The sequence below is a fragment of the Arachis hypogaea genome, chromosome 17 (genome assembly GCF_003086295.3).
Source record: "Arachis hypogaea cultivar Tifrunner chromosome 17, arahy.Tifrunner.gnm2.J5K5, whole genome shotgun sequence".
NCBI lineage: Eukaryota > Viridiplantae > Streptophyta > Magnoliopsida > Fabales > Fabaceae > Arachis > Arachis hypogaea.
In genome coordinates this window covers 37,956,306-37,973,767 of record NC_092052.1, presented here as the reverse complement: position 1 = coordinate 37,973,767, position 17,462 = coordinate 37,956,306, and the positions used below count along the sequence as shown (strand labels likewise).

Genomic DNA, 17,462 nt, shown 5'->3' with positions numbered 1-17,462 from the left:
ACATATAAATATTTTTATTAAAAAATAATTTTTTAAAATAATATTTTTATTTTTGTAAAAAAAAAAATATCAGGCCTTTTAACAGGCTTCAGGCCAGGCCAAACTGAATAACAGGCCAGGCCTAGTACCTTATAAAGAGCCTATAACAGGCTGCAGGCCAGGCTCAGGCCAATTAACTGTATGACAGGCCAGGCCTGTTAAGAGCAAAGCCTGGCCTGGCCTGGCCTGTTTCCACCCCTATTGGTAGCCCTATGTCGTTACGTCGTAAGACCAAGTCGCCTTCTCCCAAGCTTCTTTTTAGCACTTTGCCATTGTACCTTAGGGCTATCCTTTGTTTTATCGCTATCTCTGCTAGGTGTGTCATGGGAGGAATACCGTTGGTAAGGAATTTCACAAGATTTTCGCGTTGCAAGTATAGCCCTTAACCGACAAATAATCCGCGAATCAAATTTTAAAGGAATTGGTTGTCACAAGTTCAACCCCAATAAAAGTAACCGAAGTATTCAAACCTCGGGTCATCTCACAAGGAATGGGCAAACATGTGCATCAACACTGGTTAGAATTCCGGGATTGCAAATCATGAACAAGAAATTAAACTAAGAGTCCTAACAAGCAAGTAATCTTAAAATACAAGAAACTAATTCAAGTGATTAAAGCAAGGTGTGAGCAATTCCAACTTAATAAGATAACATCCAATATAATTCTACTTTAAAACTAAACAAATAACTATAACTAAGACAAAGAAATCAGGATTTTTGGGTTTTCAAATAAGAATAATAAAAGCAACTCTTGGCTAAGCATGGGAATTGGGGTCACCATCCTTGTCCAATAACCATATCTTGACAATTATGAGGAACCAAACTCATTAAGTTTACTTCTATACTTGAAGTATATTAAATGGTTTAGTCAACATCAACGCATAAGGTCCAACCTAGCTACTAATTGACTTAGTAGTAGGCTAGTGTCAATGGTTATCAAATTGACCACTAAGGGTTCCCAAATCATCAAATTCATTAGACCCAATGAATCAAGTTTACCCAATTCCCTTAGCCTAGGCCAAGAGTAAAGAGGACTACTCCATAATCAAAGGAAACATTTCATCAAACACATGGTAAGCATTACTAAAAGACATATTCAAATTGCAATTAGATTGAAATTAACAAGTACCCACTAACAATTATCAATATGAAATCACTCAAACAACACAATTAATCATGAAAATCATCAACGTAACATTAACAATTCAAGATCCACAAGATTCATGAAATGGGTAGAAAATAACAAGTGACAAGAAAACATAAATCTAACACAAGTTCTAAACAAAATTATACTAAGGAAATCCAAATTAAGTAATCAAAACTAGTAATTAACAAGATCCAATTCAGAATTCAACAAGGAAAGATCAAATCAAACTAGATCTATAAAGGAACAAGGGTTTCTCTCTCTAGAAGAACAAAAACCAAAAACTAGCTAAAAATTGTGTCTAATTGTGAATGAATGATCCCCCCTTTCCCCCTAGCATCCTTGGGTCTTTTCCATGCAGAACCAGCTTGAATTTGGGCCTCTTGAGCCTCAGAAATTGCCAGGCACGATTTTCTTTAATGAAGTCACGCGCAGCTTATCGCGTGTACGCTCCATGCACGCGTGCGCGCCGATTGATTTTGCGATCCACGCGTGCACGCCATGTACGCGTGCGCGTCGGTGGGGATGTCTCTAATCCACGCGGATGCACCGATCTACATGCGTCGCTTCCAGCTGTCCACATCCACACGTGCGCGCGAGGTGCGCGTGCGCGCCCATGCTGAAATTCCCAAAATCTAAATCTTCATGTTCCTTCCTCTTGTGCATGCTTTCTTTCTCTCTTCTAGGCCATTCTTGCCCTATAAATTCTAAAATCACTCAACAAACACATCACAGAATCGAATGGTAATAAAAGAGGATCAAAATATAGCAATTCTAAGGCAAAAGAAGCATGTTTTCCATCATGAAGCAATATTAGGAAGAGAACACAAAACCATGCAATTGTTGTGAATAAGTGTGAAAAATATTGACAAAATCCCCAAATTCTACACAATATAAACCACAAAATTGGGGTTTATCAAATCTCTCCACACTTAAACCAAGCATGTCCTCATGCTAAAAATAAAAAGACCAAAGATCGTGGTAAGAAAGGGTTTATGAAGTACAAATTACCTAAATGAATGCATGCAACTAATGTAAAAGCATCTATCTACTTGGTCAAGGGTAAATCTATCCTCCAAGAACATATATGAGCATACAGGGTAAAAATGATATGTAATTCATAAATCCTACCAATTTGAACATTGATGAGCGGATAATTTATACGCTTTTTGGCATTGTTTTTACATAGTTTTTAGTATACTTTAGTTACTTTTTATTATATTTTTATTAGTTTTCATTCAAAAATCACATTTCTGGACTTTACTATAAGTTTGTGTATTTTTCTGTGATTTCAGGTATTTTCTGGCTGAAATTGAGGGACTTGAGCAAAAATCTGATTCAGAGGCTGAAGAAGGACTGCAGATGCTGTTGGATTCTGACCTTCCTGCACTCGAAATGGATTTTCTGGAGCTACAGGAACCCAATTGGCACGATCTCAATTGCGTTGGAAAGTAGACATCCAGGGCTTTCCGGCAATATATAATAATCTATACTTTTCATGAGTTTTGACGATGCAAACTGGCGTTCAAACGCCAACTCCCTGCCCTATTCTAGAGTTAAACGCCAGAAACAGGTTGCAAACAAGAGTTAAACGCCAGAAACAGGCTACAAACTGGCGTTTAATTCCAAAAAGAGTCTCTACATATGAAAGCTCAATGCTCAGCCCAAGCACACACCAAGTGGGCCCGGAAGTGGATTTCCGCATCATTTACTTATCTTATGTAACCCTAGCTACTAGTTTAGTATAAAAACTACTTTTAGTGATTTATTTCACATCTTTTGATCATCTTTTGAATAATTTTATGTTCAGAGATCACGTTTAGGGGGGCTGGCTATTTGGCCACGCCTTGACCTCCATCACTTATGTATTTTCAACGGTAGAGTTTCTACACACCATAGATTAAGGTGTGGAGCTCTACTGTTCCTCATGAATTAATGCAAAGTACTATTGTTTTTCTATTCAATTCAAGCTTATTCTTATTATAAGATATTCATTGCACACAAGAACATGATGAATGTGATGATTATGTGACACTCATCACCATTCTCACTTATGAACGCGTGCCTAACAAACACTTCCGTTCTACATGAAAACAAGCTTGAATGCATATCTCTTAGCCTCCTGGTTCACGATCAGAGTCTTCGTGGTATAGGCTAGAATTATTGGTGGCCATTCCTGAGATCCGAAAATTCTAAACCTTGTCTGTGGTATTCCGAGTAGGATCTGGGAAGGGATGACTGTGACGAGTTTCAAACTCGCGATTGTTGGGCGTGTGACATACGCAAAAGGATCAATGGATCCTATTCCAGCATGATCGAGAACCGACAGATGATTAGCCTTGCGGTGACAGCGCATTTGGACCATTTTCACTGAGAGGACGGGAAGTAGCCATTGACAACGGTGATGCCCAACATACAGCTTGCCATGGAAAGGAGTATGAATGATTGGATGAAGACAGTAGGAAAGCAGAGATTCAGAGGGAGCAAAACATCTCCATACGCTTATCTGAAACTCTCACCAATGAATTACATGAGTATCTCTATCCTATTCTATATTTTATTTATAATTCAATTATCTTAAATCTCATAACCATTTGAATCTTCCTGACTAAGATTTGCAAGATGACCATAGCTTACTTCAAGCCGACAATCTCCGTGGGATCGACCCTTACTCACGTAAGGTTTATTACTTGGACGATCCAACTGGTTAGTTGTGCGAAGTTGTGAAAAAGAACTAAGATTATGAACGTGCGTATTAATTTTTTGGCGCCGTTACCAAGGAATGAACAGTCACGATTTCGTGCACCAAGTTTTTGGCGCCGTTGCCGAGGATTGTTCGAGTTTGGACAACTGACGGTTCATCTTGTTGCTCAGATTAGGTAATTTTATTTTAATTTTAAACTTTTTGTTTTTATTATTTTTATTTTCGAAAAAAAATTTCAAAAAAAAAATTTAATTATTCTATGTTCTTCAGAATTTTTAAGAATGAATTCTAGAGTTTCATGAGATATGTTGAATCCTGGCTGGTTAGTAAGCCATGTCTAATCTTTTGGACCGAGGTTTTAACTATCTTTAGAAGAGCTTCTTTGCCTTTCTCAGCGAATTAGTTGTTGTATGTAATGATCTGCTAAAGCTTGGCTGGCCATTGGCTATGTCTAGTGTTTTGGACCAGAGCTTTCACTGAAAGCTTGGCTGGCTAGTAAACCATGTCTAATTCCTGGACCGGAGTTTTAGACTAACATTGCATGATTCCTGGAATTCTCATTAGAAATTTTGAAATCCTTATTTTTCTTTTCCAATTAATTTTTGAAAAATTACAAAAAAATAAATAAAATAAAAAAAAACCAAAATTTTTGTGTTCCTTGTTTGAGTCTAGTGTCAATTGCATCTTTTTAATTTTTCTTTAAAATTTTTGAAGAACACCTGCATGAAACTATTCTTCATGATCTTCAAGTTGTTCTTGATGATTTTCTTTGTTTGATCTTTGCATTTTCATGTTTTGTGTCTTTTCTTGTTTTTCATATGCATTTTCAATTTGTTAGTGTCTAAAGTTTGAAAATTTCTAAGTTTGGTGTCCTGCATTTTTTTCTTTTCTTAAAAATTTTCAAAAATAAGTCTTGATGTTCATCTTGATCTTCAAAGTGTTCTTGGTGTTCATCTTGACATTCAAAGTGTTCTTGCATGCATCATGTGTTTTGATCTTGAATTTTTATGTTTTTCATCATTTTTATGTTTTTCTCTCTCCTCATTAAAAATTCAAAAATAAAATATCTTTCCCTTTTTCTTCTCATAAATTTCGAATATTTGAGTTGACTTTTTCAAAAAAATTTCAAAATTTAGTTGTTTCTTATGAGTCAAATCAAATTTTCAATTTAAAAATTCTATCTTTTTCATATCTTTTTCAAAAATCAAAATTTTTTCATTTTTTCTTTCATATTTTCGAAAATTTCAAATTGATTTTCAAAAATCTTTTTTTTTATTTTGTTTCATATTTTCGAATTCTTTGCTAGCATTTAATATTTTGATTCAAAAATTTTAAAGTTTGTTACTTGCCTATTAAGAAAGGTTCAATCTTTAAATTTTAGAATCATATCTTTTACTTTCTTGTTAGTCAAGTAATCAACTTTAATTTTCAAAATCAAATCTTTTTAATTTCCAATTCAAATTTTTTTCAAAATGATTTTCAATCATATCTCTTTCAATTTCAATCATATCTTTTTCAAAATCAATTTCAAAATCTTTTCTAACTTCTCACCCTTTCAAATTTGATTTTCAAATCTTTTTCAATTAACTACTTAACTTTTTGGTTTATTTTTAAAAGTTTTCTATTTCAATCATATCTTTTTCAAAACTACCTAACTAATTTTCTCTCTCTAATTTTCGAAAACTTCTATCCACTTTATCAAAATTCTTTTTAATTAACTAATTGTTTCAAATTTTAATTTTAATTTTATTTCTCTTTTTTATTTTCGAATACTAACATTTTAAAATAAAAACAAAAATATTTTTCCTTTTAGTTTAAATTAAATTCGAATTTTCTCCCCCCTCTCTTCTCCTCCTTCTATTCTCCTCATCTTATACTCATATAAGGAATCTCTATACTATGACATAGAGTATTCCATATTTTCTTTTCTGTTCTCTTTTTTTTCATATGAGCAGGAACAAGGATAAGAATATTCTTGTTGAAGCTGATCCTGAACCTGAAAGGACTCTAAAGAGGAAGCTAAGGGAAGCTAAAGCACAACTCTCTGGAGAGAACCTGACAGAAATTTTCGAAAAAGAAGGAGACATGGCCGAACCTAATAACAATGGTGGAAATACAAAGAAGATGCTTGGTGACTTTATTTCACCCTCTTCTAACTTCTATGGAAGAAGCATCTCACTTTCTGCAATTGGAGCAAACAACTTTGAGCTTAAGCCTCAATTAGTTTCTCTAATGCAATAGAACTGCAAGTTTCATGGACTTCCAATGGAAGATCCTCATCAGTTTTTAGCTGAATTCTTGCAAATCTGTGACACTGTCAAGACCAATGGAGTTGATCCTGAGGTCTACAGGCTTATGCTTTTCCCTTTTGATGTAAGAGACAGAGCTAGAACATGGTTGGATTCACAACCTAAGGATAGCCTGAACTCTTGGGATAAGTTGGTCAGTGCTTTCCTGGCCAAATTCTTTCCACCTCAAAAGATGAGCAAGCTTAGAGTGGAAATCCAAACCTTCAGACAGAAGGAAGGAGAATCCCTCTATGAAGCTTGGAAAAGATACAAGCAACTGATCAAAAGGTGTCCTACTGACATGCTTCCAGAATGGAGCATCATAAGTATATTCTATGATGGTCTGTCTAGTTGTCAAAAATGTCATTGGACCATTCTGCAGGAGGATCTCTTCACGTGAAAACCCCTGCAGAAGCTCAGGAACTCATTGAAATGGTTGCAAATAACCAGTTCATGTACACCTCTGAGAGGAATCCTGTGAACAATGGGATGCCTCAGAAGAAGGGAGTTCTTGAAATTGATACTCTGAATGCCATATTAGCTCAGAATAAAATATTGACTCAGAAAGTCAATATGATTTCTCATAGTCTGAATGGATTGCAAGCTGCATCCAACAGTACTAAAGAAGCATCTTCTAAAGAAGAAGCTTATGATTCTGAGAACCCTGCAATAGCAAAGGTGAATTACATGGGAGAACCCTATGGAAACACTTATAATCCTTCATGGAGAAATCATCCAAATTTATCATGGAAGGACCAACAGAAGCCTCAACAAGGCTTCAATAATAATGGTGGAAGAAATAGGTTTAGCAATAGCAAGCCTTTTCCATCATCTTCTCAGCAACAGACAGAGAATTCTGAACAGAGCCATTCTGGCCTGGCAACCATAGTCTCTGATCTATCCAAGACCACACTAAGTTTCATGAATGAAACAAGGTCCTCCATTAGAAATTTGGAGGCACAGGTAGGTCAGCTGAGTAAGAAGATTACTGAAACTCCTCCCAGTACTCTCCCAAGCAATACAGAAGAAAATTCCAAGAGAGAGTGCAAGGCCATAACCTTACTTGGTATGGCCAAATGCCCAGAGGAGGAGGAGGACGTGAATCCCAGTAAGGAAGACCTCTTGGGACGTCCTCTGAACACAAAGGAATTCCCATTTGAGGAACCAAAGGAATCTGTGGCTCATACAGAGATCATAGAGATTCCATTGAACTTCCTTCTGCCATTCATGAGCTCTGATGAGTATTCTTCCTCTGAAGAGGATGAAGATGTCATTGAAGAGCAACTTGCTAAGTATCTAAGAGTAATCATGAAGTTGAATGCCAGTTTATTTGGTAATGAGACTTGGGAGGATGAACCCCCCTTGTTCACCAATGAAAACTGAGTACATTAATGAGGCAAACTTTACCTCAGAAGAAACCGGATCCCGGAAAGTTCTTCATACCTTGTACCATAGGCACCATGACCTTTGAGAAGGCTCTATGTGACCTTGGGTCAGGGATAAACCTCATGCCACTCTCTGTAATGGAAAAACTAGGAATCTTTGAGGTACAACCTGCAAGAATCTCATTAGAGCTGGCAGACAAATCAATGAAAAAGGCTTATGGACTAGTAGAGGACATGCTAGTGAAGGTTGAAGGCCTTTACGTCCCTGCTGATTTCATAATCCTAGACACTGGGAAGGATGAGGATGAATCCATCATCCTTGGCAGACCCTTCCTAGTCACAGCAAATACTGTGATTGATGTTGACAGAGGAGAGTTGGTCCTTCAGTTGAATGAGGACTACCTTGTATTTAAGACTCAAGGTTCTTCTTCTGTAACCATGGAGAGGAAGCATGAGAAGTTTCTCTCAATACAGAGTCAAACAAAACCCCCACATTCAAACTCTAAGTTTGGTGTTGAGAGGCCCCAACCTTGCTCTGATTATCTGTGAAGCTCCATGAGAGCTCACTGTCAAGCTATTGACATTAAAGAAGCGCTTGTGGGAGGCAACCCAATGTTATTTAATTATATCTATTTATTTTCCATTGCTATTTTATGTTTTCTTTAGGTTGATGATCATGTGAAGTCACAAAAACTACTGAAAAATCAAAAACAGAATGAAAAACACCATTAAAAATAGCTCACCCTGGAAGAAGAGCTTACTGGCGTTTAAACGCCAATAAGAAGCATCAAACTGGCGTTTAACGCCAGAAAGAAGCATCAAGCTAGCGTTAAACGCCAGAAATAAGCACCAGACTGGCATTTAACGCCAGAACAGAGAATAGAATTGGCGTTTAATGCCAAGAATGGGAGAAAAGCTGGTGTTAAACGCCAGAAACAAGCAGCAAGCTGGCGTTTAACGCCAGACATGCATTCTAAGGGCGTTTTGCAGGCCTAAATGGAGCAGGGATGTTAAGTCCTTGACCCCTCTGGATCTGTGGACCCCACAGGATCCCCACCTACCCCACCTCTTCTTCTCTACTCTTCACACATTTTCATAACACTCTTCCCCAAATGTCCTTCACCAATCACCTCCATACCTCTTCCCCATAAACCCCACCTACCTCCAAATTCAAATTCCTTTCCCTCCCAAACCCAACCCTAATGGCCGAAACCTACTGGTGCACGAAATTGTGATCTCTGGTAATGGCTTCTCAGGCTAGATACTCTGATCTAGTTTTACAGTCTGTCACAACTTCGATACAACTAACCAGCAAGTGCACTGGGTCGTCCAAGTAATACCTTACGTGAGTAAGGGTCGAATCCCACGGAGATTGTTGGTATGAAGCAAGCTATGGTCACCTTGTAAATCTTAGTTAGGCAGATATAAAACAGTTATGTGGTTTTCGAATTATAAATAATAGAATAGGGATAGAGGTACTTATGTAAATCATTGGTGAGAATTTCAGATAAGCGTATGGAGATGCATTCGTACCTCTGAATCTCTGCTTTCCTGCTATCTTCATCCAATCAGTCTTACTCCTTTCCATGGCTGGCTTTATGCAAGGGCATCACCGTTGTCAGTGGCTACATCCCCTCCTCTCAGTGAATAATATGCTCACGCACCCTGTCACGGCACGGCTATTCATCTGTCGGTTCCCGATCATGCTGGAATAGGATTCACCCTCCTTTTGTGTCTGTCACTAACGCCCAACACTCGCGAGTTTGAAGCTCGTCACAGTCATTCAATCATTGAATCCTACTCGGAATACCACAGACAAGGTTTAGACTTTCCGGATTCTCTTGAATGCCGCCATCATTCTAGCGTACGCCACAAAGATTCTGATTAAGAGATCTAAGAGATATTCATTCTAGCTTAATTCATGTAGAACAAAAGTGTTTGTCAGGCACGCGTTCATAAGGGAGAAGGATGATGAGCGTCACACATAATCATCACCTTCATCACGTTCTTGGGTGCGAATGGATATCTTAGAAGCGAAATAAGAAGAATTGAGTAGAAAACAGTAGTACTTTGCATTAATCTTTGAGGGACAGCAGAGCTCCACACCTTAATCTATGGAGTGTAGAAACTCTACCGTTAAAAATACATAAGTGAAGGTCCAGGCATGGCCGAGATGGCCAGCCCCCAAAACGTGATCAAAGGATCATAAGGTAATCCAAAGATGGTCTAAAAGACTAGTAAAAGGTCCTATTTATAATAAACTAGTCACTAGGGTTTACATGAGTAAGTAATTGATGCATAAATCCACTTCCAGGGCCCACTTGGTGTGTGTTTGGGCTGAGCTTGAGTGTAGCACGTGCAGAGGCCATTTGTGGAGTTGAACGCCAGTTTCTGTGCCAGTTTGGGCGTTCAACTCTGGTTTTGGCTCCTTTTCTGGCGCTGGACGCCAGATTTGGGTAGAAAGCTGGCGTTGAACGCCAGTTTACGTCGTCAATTCTTGGCCAAAGTATAGACTATTATATATTGCTGGAAAGCCCTGGATGTCTACTTTCCAACGCAATTGGAAGCTCGCCATTTCGAGTTCTGTAGCTCCAGAAAATCCACTTTGAGTGCAGGGAGGTCAGAATCCAACAGCATCAGCAGTCCTTTTTCAACCTCTGAATCTGATTTCTGCTCAAGTCCCTCAATTTCAGCCAGAAAATACCTGAAATCACAGAAAAACACATAAACTCATAGTAAAGTCCAGAAATGTGAATTTAACACAAAATCTATTAAAAACATCCCTAAAAGTAACTAGATCCTACTAAAAACAATGTCAAAAAGCGTATAAATTATCCGCTCATCACAACACCAAACTTAAATTGTTGCTTGTCCCCAAGCAACTAAAAATCAATTGGGATAAAAAGAAGAGAATATACTATAAATTCCAAACTATCAATGAAACATAGCTTCAATCATATGAGCGGGACTTATAGCTTTTTGCCTCTTGAATAGTCTTGGCATCTCACTTTATCCATTGAGGTTCAGAATGATTGGCATCTATAGGAACTTCAGATTTCGAATAGTGTCATTGACTCTCCTAGTTCAGTATGATGATTCTTGAACACAGCTTCTTTATGAGTCTTGGCCGTGGCCCTAAGCACTTTGTTTTCCAGTATTACCACCGGATACATAAATGCCACAGACACATAATTGGGTGAACCTTTTCAGATTGTGACTCAGCTTTGCTAGAGTCCCCAATTAGAGGTGTCCAGGGTTCTTAAGCACACTCTTCTTTTGCTTTGGACCTTGACTTTAACCGCTCAGTCTCAAGTTTTCACTTGACACCTACACGCCACAAGCACATGGTTAGGGACAGCTTGGTTTAGCCGCTTAGACCAGGATTTTATTCCTTTAGGCCCTCCTATCCACTGGTGCTCAAAGCCGTGGGATCCTTTTTATTTGCCCTTGCCTTTTTGTTTTAAGGGTTATTGGCTTTTTCTGCTTGCTTTTTCTTTTTCTTTCTATTTTTTTTTTCGCCTATTTTTTTTTCTGCAAGCTTTGTTCTTTGCTGCTTTTTCTTGCTTCAAGAATCATTTTTATGATTTTTCAGATTATCAAATAACATGTCTCCTAGTCATCATTCTTTCAAGAGCCAACATATTTAACATTCTTAAACAACAACTTCAAAAGACATATGCACTGTTCAAGCATACATTCAGAAAACAAGAAGCATTGTCACCACATTAATATAATTAAACTAAGTTCAAGGATAAATTCGAAACTCATGTACTTCTTGTTCTTTTGAATTAAAACATTTTTCATTTAAGAGAGGTGATGGATTCATAGGACATTTATAACTTTAAGACAAAGTTACTAACTACTAATGATCATGTAGTGAAGACACACACATAGATGAGCACATAACATAGAAAACGAAAAACAGAAGAAATAAGAACAAGGAATGAATCCACCTTAGTGATGTCCTTGAGCTCTTCTATGTCTCTTCCTTGTCTTTGCTACTCCTCCTTCATTGCTTTTAGATCTTCTCTGATTTCATGAAGGATGATGGAGTGCTCTTGATGTTCCACCCTTAGTTGCTTCCAATAATTGTGTGGAAGAAAATGTATCCCCTGAGGTATCTCAGGGATCTCTTGATTTGCAGTCAAATGTTCTACCACTGAGCTATAGACCCTTGATGGAAGCTTTTTGTCTCCCCTTTCCTCTTTCTAGGGGCTTCTCTGGCCTTAGGTGCCATCAATGGTTATGGAAAAAAAAACAAAAAAGCTATGCTTTTACCACACCAAACTTAGAATATTGCTCGCCCTCGAGCAAAAGAAGAAAGAATAGAAGAAGAAGAAGAAGATATGGAGGAGAAGGAGGGATGTGTATATTCGGCCATATGGGTGGGATTGGGTGGGAAAGAGATGTTGAATTTTTGAAGGTAGTGGGTGTATGGATGTGAGTGGTAAATGGAAAAAAAGAAGGGATGATCATGAATGGAAAGAGAGATGATGAGGTAGGTGGGAATCCTGTGGGGTCCACAGATCCTGAGGTGTCAAGGCATTTACATCCCTGCACCAATTTAGGCATGTAAAATGCCCTTGCACACAACTCTGGGCGTTCAGCGCCAGGTTGGTGCCCATTTTGGGCGTTCAACGCCCCTTTGCTGCCATTTCTGGCGTTGAACGCCAGAACCATGCTTGTTCTGGGCGTTCAGCGCCAGAACTATGCTCTGTTCTGGCGTTTGAACGCCAGACAGATGCTCCTCCAGGGTGTGATTTTTCTTCTGCTGTTTTTGATTCCGTTTTCAATTTTTATATTTATTTTGTGACTCCTCATGATCATGAACCTAAGAAAACATGAAAAAAAAACAATAAAAATAAGAATTAGATAAACATTGCGTTGCCTCCCAATAAGCGCTTCTTTAATGTCAATAGCTTGACAGTGGGCTCTCATGGAGCCTCACAGATGTGCAGAGCTTTGTTGAGACTCTCCAACACCAAACTTAGAGTTTGGATATGGGAGTTCAACACCAAACTTAGAGATTGGTTGTGGCCTCCCAACACCAAACTTAGAGTTTGACTGTGGGGGCTCTGGTTGACTCTGCTTGGAGAGAAGCTTTTTCTGCTTCCTCTCCATGGTTGCAGAGGGAGATCCTTGAGTTTTAAACACAAGGGAGTTCTCATTCCATTGAAGGAATATTTCACCTCTGTCAACATCAATCACAGCTCTTGCTGTGGCCAGGAAAGGTCTTCCTAGGATGATGGATTCATACTCTTCCTTTCCAGTATCCAGGACTATGAAATCAGTAGGTATGTAAAGGTCCTCAACCTTTACTAATACATCTTCTACTTGTCCATAAGCCTGTTTTCTTGAGCTGTCTGCCATCTCTAATGAGATTTTAGCAGCTTGCACCCCATAGATTCCCAGTTTCTCTATTACAGAGAGGGGCATGAGGTTTATTCCTGAACCAAGGTCACACAGAGCCTTAAAGATCATGGTGCCTATGGTACAGGGTATTATGAACTTTCCAGGATCCTGTCTCTTCTAAGGCAATGTCAGTTGATCCAGATCACTTAGTTCATTGATGAACAAGGGAGGTTCAACTTCCCAAGCATCAATGCCAAACAATTTGGCATTCAGCTTCATGATTGCACCAAGAAACTTGGCAGTTTGCTCTTCAGTAACATCCTCATTCTCTTCAGAAGAGGAATACTCATCAGAGCTCATGAAGGGCATAAGGAGGTTCAATGGAATCTCTATGGTCTCTAGATGAGCCTCAGAGTCCTTTGGTTCCTCAGAGGGAAGCTCCTTATTGATCACTGGACGTCCCAGGAGGTCTTCCTCCTTGGGATTCACGTCCTCTCCTCTCCTCACAGGTTCGGCCATGGCGCTTATGTCAATGGCCTTGCACTCTCCTTTTGGATTCTCTTCTGTATTGCTTGGGAGAGTACTAGGAGGGATTTTAGTGATCCTTTTACTCAGCTGGCCCACTTGTGCTTCCAGATTTCTAATGGAAGATCTTGTTTCATTCATGAAACTTACAGTGGCCTTAGATAGATCAGAGACTAGATTTGCTAAATTAGAAGCATTTTGTTCAGAGTTCTCTATCTGTTGCTGAGTTGATGATGGAAAAGGCTTGCTATTGCTAAACCTGTTTCTTCCACCATTATTAAAGCCTTGTTGAGGCTTTTGATCCTTTCATGAGAAATTTGGATGATTTCTCCATGTTGAGTTATAGGTGTTTCCATAAGGTTCACCTAAGTAATTTACCTCTGCTATTGCAGGGTTCTCAGGATCATAGGCTTCTTCTTCAGAAGATGCCTCTTGAGTACTGTTGGATGCAGCTTGCATTCCATGCAGACTCTGAGAAATCATATTGACTTGCTGAGTCAATATTTTATTCTGAGCCAATATGGCATTCAGAGTATCAACCTCAAGAACTCCCTTCTTCATAGGCGTCCCATTACTCACAGGATTCCTTTCAGAAGTGTACATGAACTGGTTATTAGCAACCATGTCAATGAGTTCTTGAGCTTCTGCAGGCGTTTTCTTTAGGTGAATGGATCTACCTGCAGAGGTATCCAATGACATCTTTGATAACTCAGATAAACCATCATAGAATATATCCAGGATGGTCCATTCTGAAAGCATGTCAGAAGGACACTTTTTGGTCAACTGTTTGTATCTTTCCCAAGCTTCATAGAGGGATTCACCTTCTTTCTGTCTGAAGGTTTGAACATCAGCTCTAAGCTTGCTCAGCTTTTGAGGAGGAAAGTACTTGGCTAAGAAAGCCGTGACCAGCTTATCCCAAGAGTTTAGGCTGTCTTTAGGTTGAGAATCCAACCATAATCTAGCTCTGTCTCTTACAGCAAAAGGGAAAAGCATGAGCCTGTAGACTTCAGGATCTACTCCATTAGTCTTAACAGTATCACATATCTGCAAGAATTCAGTTAAGAACTGAAAAGGATCTTCAGATGAAAGTCCATGAAACTTGCAGTTTTGCTGCATCAGAGAAACTAATTGAGGTTTCAGCTCAAAATTGTTTGCTCTAATGGCAGGAATGGAGATGCTTCTTCCATGTAAATTGGAATTAGGTGCAGTAAAGTCACCAAGCATCTTCCTTGTATTATCATTATTTTCGGCTGCCATCTCCTCTGCCTGTTCGAAAATTTCTGAAAGGTTATCTCTGGATTGTTGTATTTTAGCTTCTCTTAATTTTTTCTTCAGAGTCCTTTCAGGTTCTGGATCTGCTTCCACAAGAATGTTCTTATCCTTGCTCCTGCTCATATGACAAAGAAGAAGGCACAGAAAAATAATAATAATAATAATAGAGATCCTTTATACCACAATATAGGGATCCCTTTGTGAGTGGAAGAGAAGAGGGGGAGACAAAGCACGTGATGTAAAGGAAGAGATGCAACTGTACGAATGAAAGAGATGTGAGATGAGATGTTAGGATATGAATGAATAAATAGAATGAGATGGGAGAGGGATAATTTCCGAAAATTATTTTGAAAAAGAGTTAGTGATTTTTGAAAATAGTTTTTGAAAAATGTTAGAAATTTTCGAAAAATATTTTTTTTTTAAATTTAAAAATAAAAATAATTAGTTGGTAAAAAAGAAATTTTTGAAAAAGAGGGAAGATATTTTCGAAAATGAGAGAGAGAGAGTTAGTTAGGTGGTTTTGAAAGAGTTAAGAAACAAACAAAAAGTTAGTTAGTTAGTTGAAACAAATTTTGAAAAGATAAGGAGTTAGGAAGTTAGAAAAGATATTTTGAAAAGATATTTTTGAAAAAGATAAGATAAGAAGATATTTTGAAAAGATATGATTGAAGTTAGTTTTGAAAAAGATTTGATTTTTAAAATCACAATTAATGACTTGATTCATAAGAAATCACAAGATATGATTCTAGAACTTAAAGTTTGAATCTTTCTTAACAAGCAAGTAACAAACTTCAAATTTTTGAATCAAAACATTAATTGATTATGTTATTTTCGAAAATTTGGTATAAAAATAAGAAAAGATTTTTGAAAAATATTTTTGGAATTTTCGAAAATAACTAAGAATTTTGAAAAAGATTTGATTTTTGAAAAAGATTTTGAAAAAGATAAGATTTTCAAATTGAAAATTTGATTTGACTCATAAGAAACAATTTGATTTTAAAAACTTTTGAAAAAGTCAACTCAAATTTTCGAATTTGATGAGAGAAAAAGGGAAAGATATTTTTTTTTATTTTTGAATTTTTATGATGCAAGAGAAAAACACAAAAAAAAATGCAATGCATGAAATTTTTAGATCAAAACATGTGATGCATGCAAGAATGCTATGAATGTCAAGATGAAAACCAAGAACACTTTGAATGTCATGATGAACATCAAGAACATATTTTTGAAAAATTTTTAATGCAAAGAAAACATGCAAGACACCAAACTTAGAATTCTTTAATGCTGAGACACTAAGAATTCAAGAATGCATATGATAAACATGAAAAGACACAAAACAAAAAATCATCAAGATCAAACAAGAAGACTTACCAAGAACAACTTGAAGATCATGAAGAACACTTATGAATGCATGAATTTTCGAAAAATGCAGGATGCACATGCAATTGACACCAAACTTATAACATGACTCAAGACTCAAACAAGAAACACAAAAATATTTTTGATTTTTATGATTTTCTAATTTTTTTGGATTTTTTGAATTTTTCGAAAATTAATTGAAAAAGAAAAAATAAGGATTCCAAAATTTTTAATATGAATTCCAGGAATCTTGCATTCTTAGTCTAAAGCTTCAGTCCAGGAATTAGACATGGCTCACTAGCCAGCCAAGCTTTCAATGAAAGCTCCAGTCCAAAGCACTAGACATTGCCAATGGCCAGCCAAGCTTTAGTCTTTAACACGAGAGTATATTGATCTTGATAACAAATTGCTGCCTCAGTCCAAATAAATTTAGACATGGCTTTACAGCCAGCCAGGCTTCAACATGCTTCATGAAACACTAGAATTCATTCTTAAAAATCTTGAATAAAATTTTTTTGAAAACATTTTTTTTATTTTTTTTTTCGAAAACAGATGAGAAAATTTTAGAAATATTTTTGAAAAATTTTTGAAAATAAAATAAAAAGAAAATTACCTAATCTGAGCAACAAGATGAACCGTCAGTTGTCCAAACTCGAACAATCCCCGGCAACGGCGCCAAAAACTTGGTGCTGTTGCCGGATCAAAAGGGAATCTGGCACTGATGTTACCGGACCAAAAGCTTGCCGAAAACTCAAACAATCCCCGGTAACGGCGCCAAAAACTTGGTGCACGAAATTGTGATCTCTGGTAATGGCTTCTCGGGCCAGATACTCTGATCTAGTTTTACAGTCTGTCACAACTTCGATACAACTAACCAGCAAGTGCACTGGGTCGTCCAAGTAATACCTTACGTGAGTAAGGGTCGAATCCCACGGAGATTGTTGGTATGAAGCAAGCTATGGTCACCATGTAAATCTCAGTTAGGCGGATATAAAACAGTTATGTGGTTTTCGAATTATAAATAATAGAATAGGGATAGAGGTACTTATGTAAATCATTGGTGAGAATTTCAGATAAGCGTATGGAGATGCATTCGTACCTCTGAATCTCTGCTTTCCTGCTATCTTCATCCAATCAGTCTTACTCCTTTCCATGGCTGGCTTTATGCAAGGGCATCACCGTTGTCAGTGGCTACATCCCCTCCTCTCAGTGAATAATATGCTCACGCACCCTGTCACGGCACGGCTATTCATCTGTCGGTTCCCGATCATGCTGGAATAGGATTCACCCTCCTTTTGCGTCTGTCACTAACGCCCAACACTCGCGAGTTTGAAGCTCGTCACAGTCATTCAATCATTGAATCCTACTCGGAATACCACAGACAAGGTTTAGACT

General features: G+C 37.7%; 1 non-coding gene across 1 annotated transcript; it reads left to right on the top strand.

Moving 5' to 3' along the window:
* The first annotated feature begins 14,189 nt into the window (after positions 1-14,189).
* LOC112767613 (small nucleolar RNA R71) lies at positions 14,190-14,297 on the top strand. The gene has a single exon (XR_003185054.1). It is a non-coding gene; the product is annotated as a small nucleolar RNA R71 (small nucleolar RNA).
* Positions 14,298-17,462: the final 3,165 nt, after the last annotated feature.